The sequence below is a fragment of the Athene cunicularia genome (genome assembly GCF_003259725.1).
Source record: "Athene cunicularia isolate RWA chromosome 4 unlocalized genomic scaffold, athCun1 chr4_part1, whole genome shotgun sequence".
Taxonomy (NCBI): Eukaryota; Metazoa; Chordata; class Aves; order Strigiformes; family Strigidae; genus Athene; species Athene cunicularia.
Window position 1 is genome coordinate 33078894 of NW_020799098.1, and position 23035 is coordinate 33101928.

A 23035-nucleotide genomic window follows, 5' to 3' on the forward strand; every position below is an offset into this window, starting at 1 on the left:
GGTAATGTAATAAACCTATTCAGTAGTCTAACCCAGGGATCAAAAAGGTGTAGAATACAGTTATCAACAACAGTTCACAAAAGTCTTGACTGAATTGTGGACAGTGACTTTGTGTATGAAGTCCCAGCAATGGACACAAAGCAGTACCTTGGGTGGCCTTGAAATAAGGTAGAAAGAACTTCAAGGGAAAAAGTCAAATTTAAATAGAGAGTTCTTCCATTTTTTTGTTTAGCTCAGAAACCCAAGGCTTAATTTTCCACAAGATCATGTTTCCCAGAATTGGCTCTAAAATAACTCTGAAATCCATTTAAAAAAAGAAAAAAAAAAATAGCTGAACTATTGAAGACGATGTAAGCTTGTTTAAAACACACCTTAGACACTTCTTAAGATACAAGAAGAAAGCTGTAACACCAAAACTAAACATTTAATTGTGTCTTTGATTACCAGGCCCAAAACAAAGCAGAATGAAGACATGGTTTTAGAACTAGTTAGTATCTCAGACTATGTCTTTCCAGATGGTTATTGCCAACTATGAACTGATAAAAGCTTATTTGCAATTAAAATCAGTTTTCAGATGTACTTCGCACCACCTGTTACTTCAATGCTCTTTAGGATAGCTAGCATTTTAAGAAGTTTTGAGCTGATATAGCAAAGTTTGTAAGCTACAAATTCATCTTCAGTAAGCTTGATTTGGAGAAAATAGTAGATGTTATTGAGGTCTAAGTTTTAGATATGTTTATTATTTAATTTTCCATAGGAAGTGTGGAGATCTGGAACTGCATTATGTAGTTTGATAACTGAAGCCTGAATTTCAGAAGTTTAGAGCTAAGGCTTTTGAAAGTCTTCCTAATGTCTGCCATTGCTGAAGGTGACAAGGGAATTCCTACTGAAACAAATTAATTTGTATTTGAAAAATTTGCCCTCAGATTTTTGGTTCAGATGTGTATTCATGTGCTTGAATATTCATTCCAAGTGTATTAAAACCTTTCAAAAAACTTTTGTGTAAAAATGGAATGGAAATATCAAAATTTCCTATAGAACTTTCTTTACAGCTTATTTTCTGAAAAAAACACAACAGCAGCCCCATTTAGACTAAACATTCTCTGTTGGCTCTTTAGGGCATAGTTGCTGTCTTTTCTCAATGACAAGTGTTCAGGGACAAAATGAACATTTTTCTTTTTATCCATTTTTGCCTGTGCAACAGTTTTAAAAATCTCCCCAAAGTTATAAAAATCCCCAGGATTTATCATTAAAATTTATAGAGGTGATGTATTCTATTTTATCTATTCTATTTTATTTTTAGGCTATGCTAGTGCTGAGAGTTTTGTTGTCTTAGAAAACACTAAAAAGAAGATTGAATGCAAAAGCTTCCTTACCTGGGTTTTCCTTCTTGTACTAATTTCAGTGTATTTTAAATATTGTTTTATTCACTAATTTTTGCTGAAGCTTTGATTCTGTAAATGTTATCATTCAAGCCTAACTATAGATAATAGCATACAGTATGCTTTGGTCTCAGGGGGCAAAATATGACCTCAAATGAAACTCAGAGGATAAATTAGTGATACAAATACACTTGTGGGAATTTGCATTTGAACATTCATTTTTACAGTGATTTAATGCACTGATAAATGCATCAGAATAAGTTCCAAAACCTGATCATTGTTTCAGTTATTTGATTTATCATACATACAGAACCGCAATGTGGTTATGATATTGCATGGCTGCTTCAGGAAAAATGTGTCATGGGTGTGTATAAACACTTTTCTTGTGTTTGTGAAAGGAGAAAGCTTAGTTTTATCTGACGAGGTATTTTCAAGTTTGCAAAGGAAGTTGTCAAAGTAAAATTTTATAGCTTTAAAAAATTATCACTGTAATAAAAGCAAATGTTTATTAACCTTATCATCTCCCCATTAGCATCACTGCTGTGACTTTTGCAAGAGATGGGAACACTACTAAAATGTCTCATTTGCATTTTGCATATCTAACAAAAGCAGATTACTTTGTTTAAATTATAGCTAATATCATTGTAGTGGTGTTATATATTAGAAATTGATTACCGTGTTTCTTCTTCTCTAATGGCCTCATTATATTTGATTTTTATGCCTCATTTTTTTCTTATTGAAATAATGAGTACACAACAACAAGATCAGTAATATTTTATACACATTTTTGTTTCCACCTAGTACTTCAGATGGAACACATTGACGAGTCTGACAACAAACAAAAGTACTTTGACTATGAACATTGTTAAATAGTCAAAACAATCAGGCTGCTTGTGACAGCTAGGTTTTGCTATAAAGACAAAAAAAAAAATAGTACCCTGTATATTTTCAAAAAACAAGATAAACTGTAGGTTGAGTGTACAGAAAGAAACATGTCAGAGTAATGGGCTGCAAAAACACTATGAATCGGTGTAAGAAGAGAAAACTGGGGGTAAAGAGAATCAGAGAGATTTTAGTACATGCCTCAAATGGCAGAACCAGAAGAGTGAAGTATACTTCATTCTGGGACGGCCACCTTCAGTCAATTTATAGAGGTTTTTTTTCAGTTGTGATGTCTGTTTCTTTCTCAAATTATCTTAGATCATCAGTAGATTTTTTTTTTCTTTTCTGATGTATAGTTTTCTTCATTTTTTTAATATTCTGTATACAGTTGCAATTAAAAATAATCCATTTATATGTGTAAAGATTGATTCTATCTCCTCTGCTCACTGTGGAGTGTCTTACCCTGAGAACAACATTGATCTGAGTGGTAGAAGCAAAGAGTTTACTCCTTTCAAGAGGTTATCAACCTTTACGCCTCTGCAGCAGCCTTGTAAGATTTATGAATGTTCCATAGTAGTTATAAAATATTCATACCATTATATTTACTGTGTATCTGTTTAGATGTACTGTAACTCATAAATCAAGCCTTCTAGTCATTTAATAATTTCCTCCAATTTCTTGACAAGTTTCTTGTGTTGAGGTGCCCAAAACTGTGCATCATAGTGCAAATGTGTAATCAAGCGTTATACGGAAAGGGAACCTTATGTCCCTTTCCACAATGTAAAGCAGTTCTCTATTTTTCTATCAGTATTTCTATATAGCAGGTCAAAATATCTTGGGTTTGTTTGTACTGTATGACCTTCCAAGATCATATTCATTTTCTTGCCAAAATTGCCCCGAAGTTTTACCTCTTTCAAAACATTCCCTTCAGTTAAGTGTAAGAAGACATTCAGAATTCACAAATATGTTAGATTTTTAGGTTAGATTGCATTCTTTCCTTCCTTTCCTATGAGGGTTTATTCATGCTTCTCTGATGTCTGCAGCCTTTCAACATGAAGTACTTTTAAGGTTTCCGTTAATTCAGCTGTTTATAACTTTGTACAGATTTTTTTCAGTTAAAACCATAGAAATCTGAAAAAAGTCACTTGAGATTTATGACAATCCTTTTATTTTACTGGATTATATCTAAAAGTAGACACTCCATTACCTAAACCCAGGCCTACAACTGCTATTTATACATCTTTTTTTTGACATAGATAAACAAAAAAGCATTGGTCCTTTAATTGACTTTAGTGACACTTCATATACAAACCAACTGGAATGACTTTTACTTCCTCATTTTTATGTTAGGGTGTATCATTTATTAAATTCGAAGGATCTCTTATTGCCTCCTGAGAAATGTTTGTAAAAAGCAATTTGAAGTTGGAGCATTCTATCAAGGGAAGTATTGGATTGTCCATTGTATGACATTTTCACATCAAGACAAAAAGCCATTTTGGAAGAGTTAATTTAGTTAGTGGGCTCTACATAGGAGGAAAAAAAAATAAAATTCTATAGCTAGAGAAATACAGAAGATAAAACTATATGACCCTAAAGATTGGATTTGCCCTCATATTTCCTGGTGGCTTTGAACACAGGAAAATATAAAAGGTTCTCTCTTGCAGCTGGAGTTAAAGTAAGATTGGGACCAAATGTATCGTGTAATTTTTGCTATTTTAGGCAAGTTATTTGGTAGTCCTTATTAAAAAAAATACAGTTAATACTCTATAAAAGATAGCATTTTCATGATTAGCATTTCAGCAAGTCTTCAGCTCCTGATATAGTAAAATGTTTTAAAAATATATATTATGGTCAAATTCACTCCTTTTGGCACTTAGATCCTTGTTTAGTTAGGTTCAAAAATCTCTTTGCAGCTGCTGACCAAAGTTTTCAGACATTTTACAAAACTTCTTAATTCTTGATGCTACCAAATACTTGGGCAATTACAGTGAAATGGTTCCCAGACATTTTTTAGCCATGACTCAGATGAGGAAATTATCAGTGTTGCCTTACACTAAGTGCATGTTGTCAGCCTTTCCTCCCTACATCCATCCACACTAACTTGCAGTCTCACTGGAACTGGGCTTAGTCACACCTGAGGCAGTTGTGTGCAATGCCAGTAAAAGTAAGGCTCAACTTAAAAACATTTCACAAGGGAGATATGGGTACACCACAGCTATGTTGTTATATGATTAAGATAAACATAAAGGGTTTTGTTTGTGTTTGTGGTTTTTTTTTTTCATTTAAAAATATTTTTATATGTATGTGCATGTGGATTTATATTACATCTGTTATATGTGTAAACATTTATATATGCATATATAATATACAGGTAATGCTGTAACATATAGGGGCTTGGCCATGCAGTGTTCAAAAAATTAATTCTTTTGATTCTTGTGCCAAAACATTCATTCACAGATCATATCAGTGGATGTTTAGATACTGCTTGGTATAGACCTGAATCAAAACACTGATAGGCATGAAGATTACAGCTAATTTTACACCAAATGACAGAAATGACTGGGCTTAATCACAATGACAAACTCCCTAAGAAGAGACCACCTCAACACCTTCCTGTCTGATGAAGAAGTTTGCTCGTGATGGGATGATGCTTCTTCCTTTCTAAACCCTTGGCCTGGCCATTGCATGGAACAGACCACATCCATTCTGAACACACTGGGGAATGTATCAGGGCACTAAAGCAACCCCCGAGGTGCTATTTCTCAATAAAAAGAATAAAGTTACACTTATATATGGAAGATGCTGTCAAAAACGAATGAAAACACAAAAGTGTATTTCCCATAAAATTGAATTAGCAAGGTCTTTGTCTTCCCTTCCCAATGGCTTGCAGGAGGTTTATATGACAAGTTGTCTGTCAGAGACTGCCTTCTTGGCATAACTTAGACCTAACATAAACCTCAAATTTCTTTCATTAGAAAGAACCACTTCATGAACCTTTATGCCATTTTTAACAAGCTACATCTCCTCTGAAGTCTCCCAGGTGGTCCAGACTTTTAATCTTTCTCCCTGCAACCTATTTCTTCTTGTCTAAGAGGTATTTTCATCATATTAACTGTGGTCAGCTGACCATGAGGTTAGATTAATGCTGATAGTACTACAAGAGAAGTGATGGAGCATATATATATATATATATATATATATATATATATATATATGAGAGCAAGCAGGAAAAAGGGAAAGTGGGAACAGCCCATCTGACAGCAGGTATTAGATCAGCACAGTTGGGACAGCAAACTAAGTCCTCGTCACTCAGATTCCTGTTACACAATCTCTTTTCTACTAAATCTAGTATTTTACATCAGTGTGAACACTAAAGTATTTGATACATACATTTACGTAGGGTAAACAAACAAACACAGCTCACTATTACAATCTCACCTTAAACACTTTGGGATGACAATGGATTTGACCAATTATTGTCAATATCCTTATCCTAAATATATGCATACATCCTTTGTGCATGTACATGTATGTGCATGTGTGTGTATATATATATATATATGTAGCATAGAATGCAAGCATAGCTTGTCTATATATTTAGTATACTACAAGTATTCCCATATTATACATAAAAAATATTAGTTTTTACTATTAGAATGTTTACTTTCAGAATTAAAATATTAATGACTAAATCTAGACTTTCTGATTATTTTTATCCTTTTTTCTATGAATCACTGTCCATCAAAGTTTAGAATGTGTATGTATATGTACATCTATATAAACACTTTTAATAAGCTGTTCTAGTCTATGCAAATGCAACGTACAGATAGATGGAATCATTAAAAGAATTGTAAATTATATTTCTTTTAACCTATACCTATAGAGTATTTGTATCAATAATATTTATAGTAGTAGATAGGAAGGTTTGAGGTTTTTTTTCTGATGGACTAGAATGATTTCCATAAGAGTGTGTTTTTGCAGATATTCTCTCAAGAGTTAGAAAAGGTTTCACATTGCATCAATTTATGCAGTAAAAAGCTGAAATGAGAAGAGTGGTTATGAGTGGTGGTCTTAAACATGTTTGGGTTTTTTTCTACTTTTTTTTTCCCTGTTTGTGTAACACAGACATTTGTCACAGGGGTAAGGAAAATTTCTCTTTTACCTATTATTGCAGAAATTCTAAAATAAACTTCAAATAGGGCCTGAGAATAGGATTAGCTGTTACAGAAGGTTCTGCAGAGATTTCTAACAGCTAATGAAACAGTATACCTGTAAGTAACACCTCTTCTTTCACTGGCATGTCTTCTTTACATTGATATCTTTAATTCAGAACTCTTTCTCAGGACTTTATATCCGTAATAAAATTAAATTCTTTTGATATCCATCCATTCAGAACATAAGTATTCTAATGTGTACATACTGAGAAGAATCACAATAGTGATAATAAATATTCTCAGTGCTGGTACTGTGCTTGATGTTGCATATAGTAGGAAACAAAAAGTTATCCGTTTTAAGACATGACAACTAGAGAACAAGAAAGCACCAAGTGGACTTGTATACTTTCAAGGGAAGGGTTAGAGAGGAAAGTATTTCAATAGCTTCTTTTTTCTTTTAAAGCAAATTTTGGTTTAATATTGGGAGAATTCCTCCTTCCCCCCAGTTGAGAAGATCACTGTAGAGTGTTTCTGACTGAAGCTTGCTAATCCCAGGGTTAGAGGACATCAACATTTATCTTTCATGCACAGACATCAAAGGCTCTTCAAATGCAGGCGGTAGGTAAAGAAGGAGAAGCATAAAATAACTGCCAACTTAAGACGTGTTTTCTGAGAAGGAGAAAAAAAACAGGCACTGTAAGAGAAGTGTACAGATATGAGAGTCAACAAACCAGAAGTACACCAAAAAAAGCCTGAGTATCTGTGGGTATTGTTTGCTTATATTGTAGTAACCTACTACAAAAATACACTGCTGAGCTTGGACTCAGCTGGTGAGTCTGATTCCAGGAAATTTACCTCTCCAACTCCAGAGTAACAGGATTTTTCATTTTAAGCTCTTTGCCATGCAGTGTTTTGGACTGCTCAGTTTCTTTCCTTTTCAAATGGTTTAATGCAGTACATTTCACTGGCCCTCAGCTCCAGAGAAAAGAAAGGGTTTTCATCAACTGCTTTTTCATGCTGTATATTGTAAACCTAGATTATATATGTTAACTTTACCACTAGAGCCATCTTGAATGTGGTCTTTGAGAAATTCTAAAGAAAATCTGCCTAATAAGTGAGAGGTGGACAGAACATTGTATGAAGACACTGAGGGAAAACTGCAAGCATACTAAGTTCTTTGACTTATCACAAGTAAATAAAACTTGATAATTACAGGAGCTGTTTGTTGTTCATAACATTCAACAGTTTCTTCAACTTTTTTTTTTTTTTTTTTTTTCAATTTTTACATATTTTCTGGGCTTTTTTCCAGATTAATCTTTCAAATTTAGGGGTTAAAAAAAACCAAATCATGCAAAATTTGTATTTAAAGACTTTTAACAGTATCTTTCTTCTTTCTTATATTCTGACTTACTACCCTCATCCTTATTTCTTTTCAGTCAAACAGAAGGAACGAGGAAAGGAAATAAAGGGGACAGAAACCAAAAAGTGAAAAACGGTTGTTGGATTTTCCTGCACGCATATATTTATAAAAACACAAAGTAATGTAAAGAAATTATTTAGTTTCACATCTTCAAGTGAAAATAAATTAAACATTCTAGTTACTTGTAGACTCATCCTCCTTATGTATGGAATGAATTTATGCTGCTTGATCAAATGTTAGTCTTGAAGATCTTTCTGCTTTTCCAGAGATTGTTTGCTTAGAATTTTATTTTGCTCAATAAACCATCACTTTTATAGAAGAAAATAGCATGTTCTAAATCTGTGCACAGTCTAACACTCAGTTTTATAACACAAAGATGCTGTTCATCCATCACCGATAGTGATCTCTCCATTGCTCATTGGTAATCTTTAAAAAGCTGTAAACTCTTAGTGATTACTTATTATTTCCAGCTTGTCTGCAGGAGTCTAACCTTATACCTATACTAACATAAAAGAAAGAGGAGCCAATCTAGGTGTCAGTACTACATAATAAAGAGTCACCTTTAGCAACAGAAATTAGTAATAGACTATGTAATATTTGTGGAGGGTATTTATATAAAAATGTATACTATAATAAAAAACTGCTGTAGAGGTCACAGAAATTAATGGATTGACTAACAAAACACTGAAATCTTGAATCCTTTAAAATTGATGAATTTGACCTCAATTAACTCTAATAGGACCAGTGGTTCATTCTGTCTTTAAAAGCTGTTGCTGATATGAAAAAAAACAAGCTCTCCATTCTCCTGCCCACCCACACACTCAAGTTAAATGGGTAGTATTAATGTTTTATAAGATGTTTTACATGCTTCTGTACAGAACAGAAGGACAGAAGACAAAATATTCCTGTTTTTTTCTTGCTGGTAGGTCTTTTTTTTTTTTTTTTTCCAAGTCATGTTTTACTCTTAGACTTGATAAGAGACAGTTTTTTGGCTTTAGCTACGAGTAAAGGATGTTGCAGACACCAACTAAGATTCAAATGGCAAGTAGAAGTTGTATGAACATGTATCCATGTGCCAAGTATCCAGTATCTAGCTAGTATCCAGGTGTAGGGGGTTTGGTCAATTGTGATCCCTCTTTTTGCAATGTTAATTTCTGCCTCACCAACACTCCTGAAAAATATCATGGATGCAGATTAGCCTTTAGAGATAGATCAGTGGCATGCAGACCTTGCTGTATGATTTTTCCCTGAAAGCTGGACTTTAACCCTCATATAGCAATAGATACATTAGATGCTGTTACATGTTATGTTATGTTATAAAAAATGTGTATGCCTCCTCTCTGTCCAGGACCCATGCCCAAGGATGCTAAAAGGTGAATTTAGACCAGTTTTACAGTCCTATGAAATTCCTTCTTGGTTTATTAAAATACAAAAGAGTAAGACACATCCACTTTATCCATGGTTAGCGGAGTGTGTAAAAAATTACAATGGTTCCACAATGAAAATACGTTATTTTCTGGTGGTCCTAATTTATAAGCTGCTTTTTTTTCCACCTCATGTTGCCCATTTCCCCAAGCTTTTCATTTGTACAAAGGGACAAGGAAGAGGTGATAAATTTGATGGGGAGTTGTTCTCTGATCCTGTACATATACAGTCAAGATCCTCATATTTAAGTTACTGAAGGATGTTTGGTTCCTTTTTTTTTAATTTCCTTTCCCCACTTTTCCTTAAATGAAAGAAAAGCAAGAAGAGCCTTGCCTGAAGACTGAACATACAAAAACATGAAAATAAGGCACATAACTGTGAGGATTCTGGACCTTCACCCACACCTGAAAAAACAGAACACAATGGGATTGTAGCTATCATTTTATATATTGGGCTCTAAAGCCAGGAACACTCTTCATACTTTTAAAATATTTCTATGTATTATTGATATTATACCACTGATAAATAGTTGCCACTTGAGCTGTGGACCCCATCTTCTCTCACCAGTGTGGAATCATGAGCTTTTTCTGTTTATGTATTTCACATTTTATTTAGACTGTGTATGCTTCACTATTTTGAGTGCTATGAAGCAAAATGCTTTATAGATTTCTGTTTGTGGATAATGAAATCAGCAGTCATCATAAAAATTCAGAATTTTAACTTATTCCTTTTCATAGTAACATCCACACTTTAATTTTCCATTCAATTTGATATTGTCCACGAACTAAAAAATACAGTAATTTGATTTGGGAATGCAGTTTTCTTATCTTGATTGGTTTATATAGTTTGCTACTTTATCTGAAACTCTTGTATAGATATAAGCTAAAGTTATGTAAACCAGAGTTTTTGTCCATATTTTTCAGTTTTGTTTTATTTTGACTTTATTCTAAAGAACAAGGGACTCTCCCAAAGTCTTTAAAAAAAGATTCTCCTACCTGTCTTCTGCTGAGCACTTTAATGGGTGTTATACTTCAACTTCTATTGACTTATGTGCATATCTGATTTCAACATACATAAAATAATTTGGTCAATAAAAATATTTTGTTATAATTTAAAAAAAAAAAAACCTTTTAAATTGCTTTATTGTGCCACCTTAGATTGCCTTAACCTTGATTTTTCACACACGTAAGTATACTTTTTCTCCTCACAAGAAATACATATGGAACAGGTGTTCAGCTGTAACAACAACTGATGTTGAAGAGAGGACCTATTCCTAAATTTCTGCAACATACTACACAATTATAGAACACTTAGCATCAGGATACTCACGGGTTCATATATTGCTTTCATCTAGATATTGTCATGTTCGTAATGTGGACAAAAAGTCAAGTACATTGTTTCCTATTGCACAATGGTGTACACAGACAAAGATTTGGAAGACAAAGATAATCAGACAGTTTCTCTTTGCTTTCTTCGACCATCCAGTAGGGAGTCCAGCCACCTGTGGGGTCAAGGCATTTCTAAACCCTTGTTTCCAAACCTGCCACACAACTGCAGAACAGTCACAGGCTGTGGTGAAGGCTGTGGAAGGGATTTCTTGCTCATTCCTTTCTGCCCACTAGCAGAATGAATGCAATTAATTCTCTGAAACATATATACATTTCTTCTCAGAAAGGTCCATAAGTAAGGTATGGACAAGTTATAGATATTTTGTCAGAGAGAAAAATCCATGGAAATGAAAATAAGAACAATGCATCACCTGAGTCAGAACTAGACATTTAGGCAGGCAAAGTGCATAACATGGCATCACTGGCAATTGGCTTATGAAACCTTCATGGAATTATACAGGTAGAAGTAGGGAGAAATAGGAAGACCTGCCAGAATTTCATGTATTATTTAGTATTATTTCTACCTTTATTCTAAGTGAAGTAAAAGAACTGTGCAAAACACAAAAAATAAAGTAAAAGCAACAAGGTTCCCACAGACAGTGCATTATGAGTTCTGCCCCTTGCCAAGAAACCAAAATTATGTATTGATGTTCCCATTTCTGCTTTTGATGGAGTAGGGTTTTGATGAGCAATAAACATTAGTAGCAGTGAACTGTGTGGGCAGGATGACAGTGCGTCATTTTTGAATTCTTCTTGGTAAACAACTACATATGCTCACCTCTAGTTATACATGAAAACCAGCTCCCATGTCTAAGGTATAGAGCGAGCCTTCTGTGGAAGCACAAATTGGCTCATCACATAATTGCATAATTATTTTGAAAAAGTTACATTGTTTTCTGATATCTGAAACTGCTACTTTCAGAAGTTATAGCTCAGAAATCATCAAGTGATTTTTTTTTTCTTAAATTTGTATTAATTCCACATTGAAGTCCTGTACAACCAATTTTAGCCTAGTACACATTTTTCCAGCTGAATGTGCATCTGGAACCTCTGGAAATAAGAGCTTTTATTATGGAACTGCTGGCATAGTTTTAGCTAGGGTCGGCACATGCAGCATACTGTAATGTGCTTTAAAACTTGAGATGGAGACCAGAAGTCTGAGGCTCAACAGTAGCAAACCCTGTATGTAGGAAACACAAACCTCCCATAACAAGTCATACAAGACAGCTGCTCCTGGCATAATTCTCTTTGAATTAAATGGTCAAAATGAACCTCATTTTGTTTGTTTAAAAAGAACATGATAATGGGAAAGGTATTGGTTTGCACATATAAACCGAAACCCTCAGAAAAAGAAGAAAAGATATGTAACGGCGTAACAAACCACTCTTACACATGAAACTAAGTTATTGGTAAAAGAAAATTTAGTTGTGTCAAAATGGATAAATGTTAGTATTTTGAAACCACTGTTTTGGTTACTGACAATCAAAAGCAGATTCCTCAGACAAAAAAAAGTGAGTATTAGAACGTCAAAGCACTTTAATTTATCCATCTGTATAATTTTAAACTAGCAGGTGAGACAGAAGTAGTGTTATAACAGTCTGGTCAGGATGAAACAATGGACTGATACTGCAGCAAATGATCTGAGAATATGAGTTCTCTTTGGCAAGGTTCATAAGGCAGGAGTAAAACAGTCCTATCATCTCACTAATAAGGATTTAAAATGAGAGTTCAGAATGACAAGTATAAAATGTGTTGATTATCAGATAAATGGACTCAGATGGACAATGACATCCCTTCTAATTTTTACTGTGTTTAATGGCAAGTGACTTTGAACATGTTTAAAACATATGAATATTGTCCTTTCATTTTCTACCCTTTATTTCTCACTTTATTCCTTATCTTCCTACATTTCATCCACCTTCTCCTACGCTTCTAAGCTCAATACAGCTATTCATTACATCTCACTCTCCTGGACATTTTACACAGGATAAATTCACACTCTAAGCTGTGTGTTAACCTGCCATCTCCAGATGCACAAGCGCTTGCCTAGCTGAGGCTGTGTAAAACAGTAGTGCCCATGTGGACACGGACTAAATCTATGAGGATGATCCTTGATCTCTTCCACAGCTGTTACTGAGAGAGGCATTTTCTTATAATTCTGATGATAGTGGTTACAACTGATTACTGCACAGATCCATGGAGTGTCTGCTTCCAAACGAAGCATTTGAATACAGAAAGAATGAGAAGAAGAAATGCAGGATCATTTTTGTGGAATGCTTTCACATATGCTAAGTGAAGTGTTCAGTCTGAGGAGCCAGTCACCCATCCTAAATGTCCACACAGACACTACCTAAACTTCATTCATTTATCTTTACCTTTATTCTACCCAAGTTTCATCCTGTTCTCAAGGATGTTTATGAGATCCATGTAAGGAAATTCAGATCCGTTGGATTCTCCCATTGTTGTCCTTCTTTTGTCCTTCCCATTGTTCCTTCATTCATTCATTCATTCATTCTTGCTTTGTTTGTTTGTTCATTCCTTCCTTTCTTGGCTATGTAGAAAACAGCTAGCTCAGCTTTTATCCAAAAAATAAAATTTACAAGGTAATGGTACATATGATTTTAAGTGATTTCTTGCTAAGAATATAAGCAGTGTCCTCAATTAGAATTGGAGAAAAGGGATTTTCCAGAAGGATTATCAGTTCTTTTATATGGTGCTGATGGTTTTCTGTAGTTATCATAGGTTTGCCATGTGTCTTCCTAGAAAGAATTTCTTATTGCTACTTTGTTCAAAGTAAATGTGATGATGAGATCATTGCCAAAACCAACAATAATACCACTAATATTCAGGTCATTTGTGTAGATCCAACTTTTCTAAGTGGACAGATGTCTTCTAGGAGCCTTTAAGGTTCCTAGGTAGTCTGAAGCTGGTTTTGCTCATAATGCCTTCTAATTTATATTCACCAGTAATGAGTGATCAAGATAAGACTGAAACCCGTGCACACCATACTAACCCATTTGTCATTAGAGGATATTATGACCAGCATTAGAGGGGCCCTGCCTCCAGCCAGGCAGAGGACAGGGACAACCGAGTTTACTGGACCATGTGGCTTCGATGGCCTGGCACATCTGACACCCAGCAGTATAAGGCTGTAGTGGACACTGGTGCTCAATGCACCCTAATGCCATCAAATTTTAAAGGAGCAGAACCCATTTGTATTTCAGGAGCGACAGGCGGGTCTCAACAGTTGACTGTATTAGAGGCCGAGGTGAGCTTAAGTGGAAAAGATTGGGGAAAACACCCCATTGTGACTGGCCCAGACGCTCCATGCATTCTTGGCATAGATTATCTCAGAAGAGGGTATTATAAGGACCCCAAAGGGTATCGGTGGGCTTTTGTTATAACAACCTTGGAAACAGAATGAATTAAACAGCTGTCTGTGTTGCCTGGTCTATCAGAGGATCCTTCTGTTGTGGGATTGCTGAGGGCTGAAGAACAACGGGTGCCAACTGCCACTACAACCGTGCACCGATGGCAATACCGCACCAACTGAGACTCTGTAATCCCGATCCATAAACTGATTCGTCAGCTAGAGAGCCAAGGAGTCATCAGCAAGACACACTCCCCGTTTAACAGCCCCATATGGCCAGTGCAAAAGTCTAATGGAGAGTGGAGATTGACAGTGGATTATCATGGCCTGAAGTCATGCCACCGTTGAGTGCTGCTGTGCCAGACATGCTAGAACTTCAGTATGAACTAGAGTCGAAGGCAGCCAAGTAATACACCATGACTGCTATTACCAACACATTTTTCTTCATCCATCTTGCAGCAGCATGCAGGCCACAGTTTGCTTTTACCTGGAGGGGTGTCGAACACACCTGGAATCAACTGCCCCAGGGGTGGAAACACAGCCCCACTGTTTGCCATGGACTGATCCATGCTGCACTGGAACAGCGTGAAGCCCCAGAACTTTTACAGTATGATGATATCATTATCTGGGGTAATACAGCAGAAGTTTTTGAGAAAGGGGAGAAAATAATCCACATCCTTCTAAGGGCAAGTTTTGCCATAAAGTGTAGTAAGGTCAAGAGACCTGCACAAAAGATTCAGTTTTTAGGAGTAAAAAGTCAAGATGGATGTCATCAGACTCCAATGGAGATAATTAATACAAAAATAACTATGTCCCCACCGACTAACAAAAAGGAAACACAAGCTTGGTTACGTGTTGTGGGTTTTTGGAGACTGCACCAATTATAAGACTTTGCTATCAAGTGACCCTGGGGAAAAATTATTTTATATGGAGCCCAGAACAATGACAATTTTTTAAACAAATTAAATAGGAAATAATTCATGTAGTAACTCTTGGGCCAGTTCAGGCAGAATAAGACATTAAATATGTGCTCTACACTACAGCCAGAAAGAATGGCCCTACTTGGAGTCTCTAGCAGAGAGCACCAGGGCAGACTTGGGGTCGACCCCTGGGGTTTTAGAGTCAGGGATGCAAAAGACCAGAGGACCACTATACTCCAACTGAAAAAAAGATATTGGCAACATATGAAAGGGTATGAGCGGCTTTAGAGGTGATCGGGACTGAAGCACAGCTCCTCCTGGCTCTCTGACTGCCAGTGCTGGGCTGGATATTCAAAAGGAGGTTTCTGCTACACACCATAAAACTGATGCCACATGGAGTAAGTGGGTGACGTTAAGCACGCAACAAGCTCAAAGAGCCCCAGCCATCCAGGAATACTAGAAGTGATTACAAATTGACCAGAAGACAAAGATTTTAAAATAACACCAGAAGGAGATAACGCGTGCTGAAGAGGTCCTGCCATATAATAAACTACTGAGTAATAAAAATCTATATACCCTGTTTACTAATGGGTCCTGTCACATTGTGAGGAAACACCAAAGGTAAAAAGCATCTGTGTGGAGCCCCACATGACTAGTCACTGAAGCTGTTAAAAGAAAAAGTGTATCGAGTCAGTTCACAGAAGTAAAAGCCATGCAACTAGCCTTGAATATCACTAAGCAAGAAAAGTAGCCAGTGCTCTACCTCTAAACTGACTCATAAATGATAAATACTCTGTAAAGGACATTACAGTAGTGAAAACAGAACAACTAGCAGCGCAAAGGAAAACCCATCTCAGCTACTAAATTATGGCAAGATATCGCTTCTCAGGTAAAATTCTAGTTATAAAAGTACGCCATGTAGAAGCTCATGTACCCAAAAGCCGGGCCACTGAAGAATATCAGAATAACCAACAAGAGAATCAAACTACTAAGATTAAGGTGGCTCAGATAGATTTGGACTGGCAACATAAGACTGAGCAATTTATGACTCGCTGAACTCATGACTCCTCACGCCACCAAAGAAGAGATACAACATATATATGGACTTGTAACCAAAAGACAGACATAACCATAGATGTCATTGCACAAGTAACCCATGAATGTAAGACATGTGCTACAGTCAAACAAGCCAAATGGTTAAAAACCATTTAATATAGAGAACAATGGTTAAAATATACATATGAGGAGGCCTGGCAAATTGATTATGTCACGCTCCCACAAAATCGGCATAACAAACACTATGTGCTTACAATGGTATAAGCAGCCACCTGTTAGTTAAAAACTTATGCCATGCCCCATACCACTGCCTGAAACACCATTTTAAGCCTTAAGAAAATAGTCTTACAGCAGCATGACACACCAGAAAGAATTAAGTCAGATAATAGAACACATTTCTGAAAAAAAACTCATAGATGCTTAGGCCAAAAAACATAGTATTAAGTAGATATATCACATTCCCTACCATGCACCAGCCTCTGGGAAAATTGGGCAATACAATGGATTGCTATAAACTACACTAAAAGCAATGAATGGTAGAACTTTCAAACACTAAGATGTACATTTAGCAAAAGCCACCTTGTTAGTCAATACCAGAAGATCTGACAAGCAAGCTGGCCCTACTCAATCAAACCTCCTACATTCTATAAATAAAAATAAAGTCCCTGTAGTGCACATTAAAAATATACTAGGGAAGACAGTCTGAGTTACTCCTGAATTGGATAAAAGTAAACTCATGCGTAGGATCGCTTTTGCCCAAAGACCTAGATGCACTTAGTAAATAATACAGAAGGACAAAAAAGTCCAGTGCGTGCCTCAAGGAGATTTGATTTTAAGTAAAAATAAACAGTGAATTGAACTGTCAGATAACCCTGTTATTGCAAGTAGTGCCTCGCAATATCCTCCTACCAGATCCAAAGCCTCCTTCTTCACCGACTCCACCTCATTCCTCAGCCTTAACAACAGTCATAACAGATGGAACCCAAAGTTATAGAATAAATGAAAGCAGTAAGCATTTTAAAAAGATGGCCCATAGACTAAAAAATTTCTATCTATAAGGCCCAGAAAAAAGAGTGGTGATTCCATAAAATATATTTAGAACCTAAGCATAAGATAAATAGTATAGAATAAAGAATAGAGACAGTCCTGGTTTTGTCCAGGATAGGATTAACATTCCTTGGACTGAGAGGGAGCACAGCTAAAGGGCCAAGTCCAGATCAATCATTAGAGTATTCCATATCATGTGACGTCATGCTCTGTATAGAGACAGACACGTGCTCTCTCACACCTCATTTTCAGTTTCCAACTCAGCATGGTAAAATTTTCTAGTACAGTTGGATCTCTGTTGCAGGAGGGCAGGCTGTGTACCTGTCACCACACTTGGCAAACCGCTGCTGCATTTTACCTGTTTTGTACTTAATATTGTTACTTTTGGTTTTATTTCTATTACTTTTTTTTTTTTTTTTTTTCCTCCCCTATTTCACTGGGGAGGGGGGAGGGAAGTAAACAACTGACCACATGGCAATTGGCTAACGGCTGAGTTCAAACCACAACAATACTCTTATGTAGAAAATTGATTCTGTACCACTGAGAAATTTTGGGTGCTTTGTACATGCTCATCCAATAGAGATACCACTATTAACTGGAAAAGCGGTTGATAACTTTCATTTTCCATGTTGGTAAAATCTGTGATACAAAAACTCCACAGTTCTGAAGTCAACTGTTTTTCAAATCCCCTCATCAGAACCACAATTTTGTCTCTGAATTGATCAATTACACATTCAATAACATAGATGTCTGTGCTTGTTCAGAACTTTTCAGACTGACGCATAGATGCATATATATGTTCTTCATTTCAGGCTCACTAACATGTAATTTAAAACTCACAAATGTATGTAATATATTTCAGACATCAGTTACGATCATGTCAATTTTAAAGAGCTCTAGATTCTCTTAATGTTTTAAAATGTGATGAGTTTTACCTACTTTTCCCCAGTTTCAAAATATAGCACCTGTGGTAGGTTCATTATGGACCTGGAACAGATACTGTATAGAATGTCTGTAGCAGATGAGTCTTTTACATTGATTCATATACTCCCCTTTTGATCATTACTTCCCAGAATCTCCCAGCAACTATAAAATGGACGTTAAAAAGAAATTATTAGAAAATAATGATGTAAACCTAATTGTAACTATTAATAATGAAATAATGAAGTGTACAGATTAGATGTTGTAGCCAAACCCCAGTGAGCTCTATAAGTAAAACAATGCACCTTAAGGTATTTGGATCAGTATCAACAAAAAATGGATGCTCACTCTGATACACCGTAGCATAAGTTCTCATTAGGCAATAGCTTAACAATAAACACACCCCACACACACCCCCCAACCCCAATTTCCTAAAATAGCGTTTGTTAGCTAAGTGTATAAGATTAGTACTAGTTATACAGATTTGAAAATAATGAGTATGGGATCTTTCTCATGCCTTTTTTATGTCTCAGGAGAGATGGGCAAGCATAAAGGTCATGCATAATATATTCTGAAGGAAGAAATATTTTTAAATAGTGGAGTTTTTATACAGACCATGAAAATAAGGAAAAGGATATGAAGTAAAAATTTACATATCTTTTAGACAATGAGCCAGTAAAATAGATGGTATTTGGCAAATGTGTGTGTATGTGTGCATGCGATTGGCTTAAATATATGTTCAGGTATTTGGGCGAGAAGCCTCATTTGTGCTTGCCAAAAGCTACATACATCCCAGCTCATGTAGGTGATGAACATGAGTGAGCCAGATTTTCCAAACCAGAGAAATGGGGTGCTTATCTTAGCCTGGCATGATTTCAAAAGTGACACTACATCAATGCAAAAAGAATGCTATAGCAATATGGCTGGAGTCAGCATCTCATCTTGGCTATTTTAATTTGAAAAGTGCAGTGATAACAAAGAAAGAGAAAGTTACTTACCAATAATCAGATTTCTTTCAGATGTCTTATACACATGAATATTTGTTTGCTAAGTGATGATGTACCAAGGCTCTTGAAGTCAAGGACTCTTTTTGCATTATCTAGAGAGATGACATATTTTCCAGTCTCTACATATTTCATTCTTGGGCATAAAGGGGCATGTCTGCAAGAAGACCTTCAGTAAGCTATCAACTACACATTTCCACAACATAAGGAGGCTTTCAGAGAAAAGGCAAGGGGATTTGGAAATGAATGTATGAATCTCAGAAGAATCCCAAGCACTGTAAATAAGCTTTTCTTTTTTGAGTGCTTCATCCATACATGCTCATACAGCTGGTCACTCCTGCATGTTTTCAAGAAGGCGTTTGGACTCCACAACAAAGACTGGCCTAATTTCTGGACATCTGTTCATAGAATTAGTCCAAGGGTTAGAAACTGTGCTCCTGACTACTTACATTCATTTCTTATCCTTTGAAGGCAGTGAGCAAGGTACTTAGCTGAATATATGCAGGTCTATAGATTTTAAATGATTGCACTTCCTCATTGAATCAATAATGCATGATTAATGTTTTTCATTCCACAAGAATTCAGAAAATCAGATAGAATTTTAAACCCAGTTCTTACTTATTTAGTATCTCATTTATCATACATACATTTAATTCCACTATTTTCTTTCATGGTCATTAAGAAAAAATTACCCACATAGGCAAGAACTGAGGTAGATTAAAATCTTTTTACTATTTTAAATGTAGTCAGCTTGATATATTTAAATGTAAAACTATTTACATTATATAAAATATTTTACACATATGAAATGGACTTGTCCTTGTAGCTAATTGAGAAGTATTTATTGTGCATTTTTAATAGTCTTATATGAATTTTGTTGAGTAATCTTATAGATTTGCTTCTACAGTTGCAAGCTTTCCGAGCAGCTTTTAAATAATTATAATTTATTTAAACTATTGCCTCAAAGTACTATTCCCTAACTGGAATCCCCCTGCTCTCAGTTATGCTGAGTTGGGATACAAGGTAGACTGTTCAGTCATAGGTTAATAGAAAGAGCAACATTTTGTCATCTATCAAAGATAAAATTGTTTGATGACATTGGGGATGCAGTAGTTAGTTACTCTTGGTTTCAGATTAATTCAGTTATCAAACCTTAATACCACAGTATCACAACTTTGCATAGCCTCTTGAGGTGTTCCTAAAATTCATACTTAAGTGTATGGTGTCCACACTATACACATTTCGTTGTTGCGGGTTTTGTTTGTTTGTTTGTTTGGTTGTTTTTTTTTTTAACATCATACCACATGAAGTCTGGTTCCAAAGACCAAATGCCTGTTTGCAGCTGGAGTGCATTATGTGATTCCTGGAGTCCATCTTTTATTTCAGTTTCATTAAAAAAAAAAAAAAAAAAAAAAAAAAAAATCCAGTTTCTACTTTCTGAGAAGGCTTAATAATGCAGACCAAAGCACTGTAAAGGGGAAACTTGCTAAAATTACATTGATAATTCTGTCTCAAAGACTGTTTAGGTAGGCACAATATATCTTGTCAGATGGCCCTTTACAGAGTGAATACATGTTAATTTTAATCTGTTATGCATATTCTATATGATAGTCTGATTCATACATTTTTATAGCATCTAGGATAGGAAACTATTTAAAGCTTTGAGTTTTTCATAAAGGGGCTGTGTTTTCTCAGCTGTCCACATTTCTATATATGTATATATTTCTCTATGCTGCTACCTGTGGTACTGTTGTTAGCGATATGTATAAGTGTTAAATCCTAAAAGCTGTTGAAAAGCATTGTGTCAGTGAAGCATAACCTCTTTACTAGCAAGTAGGTACCTCATTTTGTCACCTTTATTTCAGACCATGTGACTTTTTTTTTTTTTTTTTTTTTTTTATGCACTAATTCTTTTGTTGATAGTATCCAATCTGGTTTATGCCTGAAAGAAATATGTACCAAAAAGAGTTTAGCTACTATTCAGGAATGCAAACCATTTCTTCTTTAGTGTTAACCTAGATTTCATCAAGGAGTTAGTTCAATGAGAGGAAAAGATCTACAGCAAGTAGCAAGTATCCCAGATTACAGATTAGCCCAGAGTAATTACTTTGAAATCCTTTTCGGGTTTTGTCCTTTCAGAACAGGCTTTCATTTGATTTAGACTGGTTAATATTCATAAATAGAAAAAAGAGCTGTTTTTATTTGAAATGTGCTTTCCTTAAGACTAGAAACTAAACTGGAAGGTCTACATAATTTGTCAGTAGTGCTTGCTATAATGCCTTTGTAAGTCTTATAAGATATAGGATAATTAGAAGCATCACTTTTCTTCCTCCCTACCCCTGTTATTTGAATATATCAGGAAATATTGTGTGCGTTCCTTTTATTTACAATGACATAAAATTCAACTGAGATTTTCAGGATTTATCTTCAATTTTAAATGTTTCTCAGGTTTCAGTACTTGATTTAGTGGCCTTGCATTGGCATCACTTGCCATTTGAGGTGCCCCAAAACATCCCACATCCTACACCACTTCTGGTTCAGAACAGCTGAGTCCTCCACAGGTGATATGTACAGTCCAGCTCCATGAGGTTGGCTGATACTCCAAGGCATCTAAGATACCATCAGATGCTAGTGACCAGCAGCTGAATAAAATCCTCAGTGCTTGATGCAGACTTGGTAGGCAGCAGCTATGCATCCTATCCAGGCAAGAACAGATTTTTTTCCTTTTTTTTTTTTTTTTTTTTACTACACAGAAAACTGCAGTAATTTGAAGTCTGAAGTCTAAACTCAGTCTCAGTCTAAAGCCTAAACTTTTGAATTTGAGTCTACAGCCTTTACTTTAAAAAAATCTTCACTGAATTATGAATAAAAATAATTTTCCCTATGTTCTTTACTCCATTGTATTGACATCAGTAGATATATTTTGAGGTTATACCTCTGTTCATAGGAGGAAAATCTGGAACTCTCCACCAGCAGTACCCTGCCGGGGGCTTTACTGAATAATTTAGTGTTTTCTTTTGCCAAGTACAAGGATTACCTATTGAAATTTTAAAAAGATATGTTAAGCATTTAATGCAATATTAAAGAAATACAAATCTTATTAATTTCTCAGAATAACCTGACTTTCACAAAAGTAAATGAATAGCTGTGATAGTTTGATTCAGCAAGTGATAAGCAGCTGTACAAGAAATGAGAGATCTAATTCCACTAAAAATTAACAGGAACTAAGGAATCTTTTTTCTTTGCTTCCTAAAAACAAGCTTTTCCATTTTTAGGAAAATCTACAGGTTTATTCTTGTTATTTCTCTGAAATTTAACAAATAAAGAATGCAAATGACCACTACAATTTATTTTTTTATCAATTGAAACTCTACTTTTAAAACAAATTGATATAAAAATTAACAAAAATAATATAAATGATGCCAAGAAGGCAAAAAAGACCGTCACAAGTTTGGGATTTAAAAAAAAATGTTTATCTTCCAGAACTGCTTTAATAAATCTCTATGCTCCTGACACAACATTCTTGGAAGAAATAAAAAAAATCAGAAGAACTATTGAAGAATATGTTCACTGTCTCCTGCTGGTGTAAATTTTCACACATCTGATGACGTTGTTAGGATGTCAGTTTTCATCTGTTGTGGGTTTGCACAGTATCCACCTATCTTTCAGTGTCATGTGAGCAGACTTTATGGTTTTTACAGAGTTTTAGTGAGATTAAATAGAATTCAGACACAGGAGATTCACTCATTTGGAACAGTAAGAATAGTACAGCTATTCTATCTGGATTCTAATGTGCTGGGCATTTTTCTACCATTACTTAGTTTATCCATTTGATATTCATAATTTTTATTGTGTTTTCTTTCTTGAAAAAAGTTACATTAATTTTTTGACCCTTTAGAAATGTGGTATTAATAACAGTTGAAATGGTGCCACCAAAATATAGTAATGGTTTGATTACTGCTGAAATTCCATTTATTTTTAGTTCCTTTCTTCTAGAACTATTAAAGTCTTATGTGCATAAACTTTGCATAAATGAAAGCTAAGCTGCCAGCAGTGATTGTCATAA